Here is a 5,136-nt window from a genome sequence, read left to right as displayed (position 1 = left end):
TACGCACTCATCAACATAAATTTAGGAGTACTATTCATATTAGCTATGTCAAGCCTCGCTGTCTACTCAATACTATGGTCAGGATGAACCTCAAATTCTAAGTATGCTTTAATTGGAGCCCTACAAGCCATAGCCCAAACAATTTCATACAAAGTTACACTAGCCATTATTCTCCTATCAGTATTACTAATAAATGGGTCTTTCACACTAGCCACACTAATTACTACCCAAGAACACATACGACTAATTCTTCCCACATGGCCCCTAGCCATAATATGATTCATCTCAACATTAGCAGAAACCAACTGAGCCCCATTCGATCTAACAGGAGAATCAGAGCTTGTTTCCAGATTCAACATAGAATATGCAACAGGTCCCCTTGCCCTATTTTTCCTAGTGGAATATGTTAACATCATCATAATGAATATTCTCACAACAATTCTATTCTTTGGAGTATCCCACAACCCGTATATACCAGAACTATATACCATCAATTTCACCATTAAAACTCTACTCCTAACAATCGCCTTCCTATGAATTTGAGCATCCTACCCACGATTCTGATATAACCAACTGATACACCTTTTATGAAAAAACTTCCTACCCCTCACCCTAGCCCTATGCATGTGACATGTATCCTTGCCCATCATCACAGCAAGCATTCCACCTCAAACATAAGACATATGTCTGATAAAAGAGTTACTTTGATAGAGTAAATACTAGAGGTTTAAATCTTATTTCTAGAATTACAGGACTTGAACCTAATCCTAAGAATTCAAAAATCTTTGTGCTACCATATTACACCATATTCTACAGTAAGTCAGCTAAATAATCTATCAGGCCCATACCCCGAAAATGTTGGTTTATATCCTTCCCATACTAATTAAACCCCCTATTCTCATTATTATGATTCAACTGTCATCTCAGGAACCATAATCACAATAACAAGCTCTCACTGACTAATAATCTGAATTGGCTTTGAAATAAATATACTAGCCACTATCCCTATTCTCATAAAAAGATATTTAACCCATGAGCCATAGAAGCATCTACAAAATATTTCCTAACACAAACAACTGCATCCTCCTAATGACAGGAATAATTATCAATGTTCTATATTCAGGACAATGAATAATATAAAAAAAACTCAACCCCATAGCATAAATTATAATAACCACTGCTTTGGCAATAAAACTGGGCTTGGCTCCATTTTACCTCTGAGTTCCTGAAGTTACACAAGGAATCTCCCTATCTTCAGGCCTAATTCTATTGACATGACAAAAAAAATCACACCACTATCCGTCCTCTACCAAATCTCACCTGCCATTAACCCCAATTTACCACTAACAAGAGCTATTATACCAGTCCTAATCGGAGGATGAGGGGGACTCAACCAAACACGACTACAAAAAATCCTAGCATACTCCTCAATCGCCCATATAGATTGAATAACAGCTATCATACTATACATCCCTACAATAACAATTCTAAACCTAGCTATTTACATCATTATAACACCCACCAGCTTCATACTATTCATACACAGCTCCACCACAACAACACTATCCCTATGACAAACAGGAAATAAAACACCCTTGATCACCTCACTCATTCTGATATTAATATTATCTTTAGCAGGTCTCCCGCCACCCTCAGGATTGATCCCCAAATGAATAATTATCCAAGAATTAACAAAAAATGGGATAATTATTATACCCACACTACTAGCTATCACAGCATTACTCAACCTATACTTCTATATACAACTAACATACGCCACAGCACTAACCATATTCCCCTCAACGAACAATACACAAATAAAATGATAATTTGAAAGTACAAAAAAATAACTTTTTTATCCCCTCTCATCATAATCTCAACCATACTACTCCCATTCACACCAATATTATCCATCCCGGATTAGGAGTTTAGGTCCAAACAGACCAAGAGCCTTCAAAGCCCTAAGTAAGTCATATCGATTTAACTCCTGCACACCTTATTCTAAGGACTGCAAGAATCTATATTACATCAATTGATTTCAAATAAAACACTTTAATTAAGCTAAGCCCTTACTAGATTGGTGGGCTTCCATCCCTTGGAATTTTAGTTAACAGCTGAATACCCTAATCAACTGGCTTCAATCTACTTCTCCCACCACCTAGGAAAAATGGCAGGAGAAGCCCTGGCAGCGTTGAAGCTACTGCTTTGAATTTTCAATTCAATATGATACTTTACCAAAGAGCTTGGCAAAAAGAGGACTTAAACCTCTGTTCTTAGATTTATAGTCTAATGCTTTACTCGGCCATTTTACCTAAGTTTATAAACCGCTATTTTCCACAAACCACAAAAATATTGGCACTCTCTATCTCCTATTTGGTGCCTAAGCTGGCATAAGTAGGAACCACCCTTAGGCTTATAATTCAAGTGGACTTGGCACCGGGCACTCTATTGGGAGATGATCAAATCTATAATGTAATTGTCACTGCCCATGCATTCGTAATAATCTTCTTTATGGTAATACCAAGCATGATTGGAGGCTTTGGGAATTGATGAGTACCATTAATAATTGGAGCACCTGATATGACACTCCCCCCAATAAATAACACAAGCTTCTGACTTCTCCCTCCATCCTTCCTACTCCTGCTCACATCATTGATAGTAGAGGCCAGCTCAGGAACCTGGTGAATTGTATATCCCCCTCTAGCTGTCAACCTAGCCCATGAAGGAGCATCCGTGGATCTAACAATTTTTTCCTTACATTTTTTTAGGTGTCTTTTCAGGCTTAGGTGCTATTAACTTCATTACTACAATCATTAATATAAAAACCCCTGCCATATCTCAATATAAGACACCCCTTTTTGTCTGATCCATCTTAATTACTGCTGTCCTGTTACTCCTATCATTGCCAGTATTAGCGGCTGGAATTACCATATTACTAACAGATCAAAACCTAAATACCACTTCCTTTGATCCTGCTGGAGGAGGATGTCGCATCTTATATCAACACTTATTGTGATTCTTCAGACACCCAGAGGTTTATATTCCAATTTTACCAGGCTTCGGAATAATTTCACATATTGTTACTTACTATTCAGGCAAGAAGGAACCCTTTGGTTATATGGGAATAGTATGAGCAGAAATATCTATTGGTTTCTTAGGTTTTATTGTATCAGCCTATCATACATTTACTGTAGGAATAGACATTGACATATGAGCATACTTTACATCAGCCACCATAATTATTGCCATTCTTACTGTAGTAAAAGTATTTATCTGACTTGCTACTCTTCATGGAGGAAACATTGAATGATCCCCTGTTATATTATGAGTCCTGGGCTTTATCTTCCTATTTACCGTAGGGGGCCTAACAGTCTTGCAAACTCTTCATTAGACATTTTTCTTCATGATATATACCATGTAGTAGCCCATTTCCATTATGTATTATCAATAGAAGCAGTATTCACTATTACAAGAGGTTTTGTTCACTAATTCCCCCTATTCTCAGGATATACTGTTGATAATACCTGAGCAAAAATTCATTTCACAATTATATTTGTAGGCGTTAATATAACATTTTCCACTCAACATTTCCTTGGATTATCTGAAATACCTCGTTATTCTGATTATCCAGACGCATACACAACTTGAAACACAATCTCCCCAATAGGCTCTTTCATTTCACTAACAGCAGTAATATTAATAATATTTATAGTTTGAGAAGCCTTTGCATCCAAACGAGAAGTAGCAATAGTAGAATTAACTAAACTAATCTCGAATGATTACATGGATGTCCCCCTCCATACCATATATTTGAAGACCAACCTACATGTCCTTAAAATAAGAAAGGAAGGAATTGAACCCTCTAGAACTGGTTTCAAGTCAATGTCATAACTACTATGTCTTTCTCAATGAAAAGACATTAGTAAAAAGATTACATAACTTTGTAAAAGTTAAATTATAGGTTTAAATCCTTTGTGTCTCCATGCCATATCCCTTTCAACTAAGTTTTCAAGATGCTACATCCCCTAGTATAGAAGAACTTCTGCACTTTCATGATCACACATTAATAATTGTATTTCTAATTAGCTCCCTAGTTCTCTACATCATTTCACTAATACTAACAACCAAACTTACACATACAAGCACAATAGATGCCCAAAAAGTAGAAACTGTCTGAACAATCCTGCTGGCTATTATTTTAATTCTTATTGCCCTACCCTCTCTAAAAATCCTTTACATAATAAACAAAATCAACAACCCTTCTCTAACCATAAAAACTGTAGGGCATCAATGATACTAAAGTTATGAGTATACAGATTACGAAGACCTAAATTTTGATTCCTACATAATCCCCACTCAGGGATTAAAACCTGGAGAACTGCGACTGCTGGAAGTTGACAATCAAGTAGTACTGCCAACAAAAATAACCATTCATATACTAATCTCATCAGAAAATGTCCTGCACTCATGGCCCTCCCATCCCTAGATCTAAAACCTGATGCCATCCCAGGCTGACTAAATCAAACAACACTAATGGGCACACAACCTGGACTATATTATGGCCAATGCTCTGAAATCTGTGACTCAAACCACAGCTTTATACCTATTGTTCTTGAATTGGCTCCATTAACATACTTCGAAAAATGATCAGCATCTATACTATAAAATTATTAAGAAGCTAAATAAGTATTAACCATTTAAGTTAAAGATTGGGAGTTTAAATCTCTTAATGATATGCCACAACTAGATACATCAGCTTGATTCATCACTATCATATCAATATTCATAATGCTATTTATTATATTTCAACTAAAAATTTCAAAACATTCACACCCAGGAAATTTAGGACCCGAATCTTCAGTAACACTAAAACAACCTAACTCTTGAGAAAAAAAATGAATAAAAATGTATTCACCTCTTTCATTACCCCAATAATAATAGGACTACCTATTGTTATCCTAATTATTCTATTCCCAGTCATTCTATTTCCTCACCTAATCGACTAGTCAATTACCATCTGATTTCATTACAACAATGATTAGTTCAACTGACATCAAAACAAATACTAGCTATCCATAGCTACAAAGGACAAAACTGAGCTCTAATATTAACATCCCTAATCCTATTCATTGGCTC

General features: G+C 36.0%; 1 pseudogene; it reads left to right on the top strand.

The window, feature by feature from the left end:
* The first annotated feature begins 620 nt into the window (after window positions 1-620).
* Window positions 621-3,836, top strand: LOC131496980 (cytochrome c oxidase subunit 1-like; annotated as a pseudogene).
* The last annotated feature ends 1,300 nt before the right edge of the window (window positions 3,837-5,136 follow it).

Source organism: Neofelis nebulosa, chromosome 16 (assembly GCF_028018385.1).
Source record: "Neofelis nebulosa isolate mNeoNeb1 chromosome 16, mNeoNeb1.pri, whole genome shotgun sequence".
NCBI lineage: Eukaryota > Metazoa > Chordata > Mammalia > Carnivora > Felidae > Neofelis > Neofelis nebulosa.
This window is presented reverse-complemented; position numbering and strand designations above follow the sequence as displayed.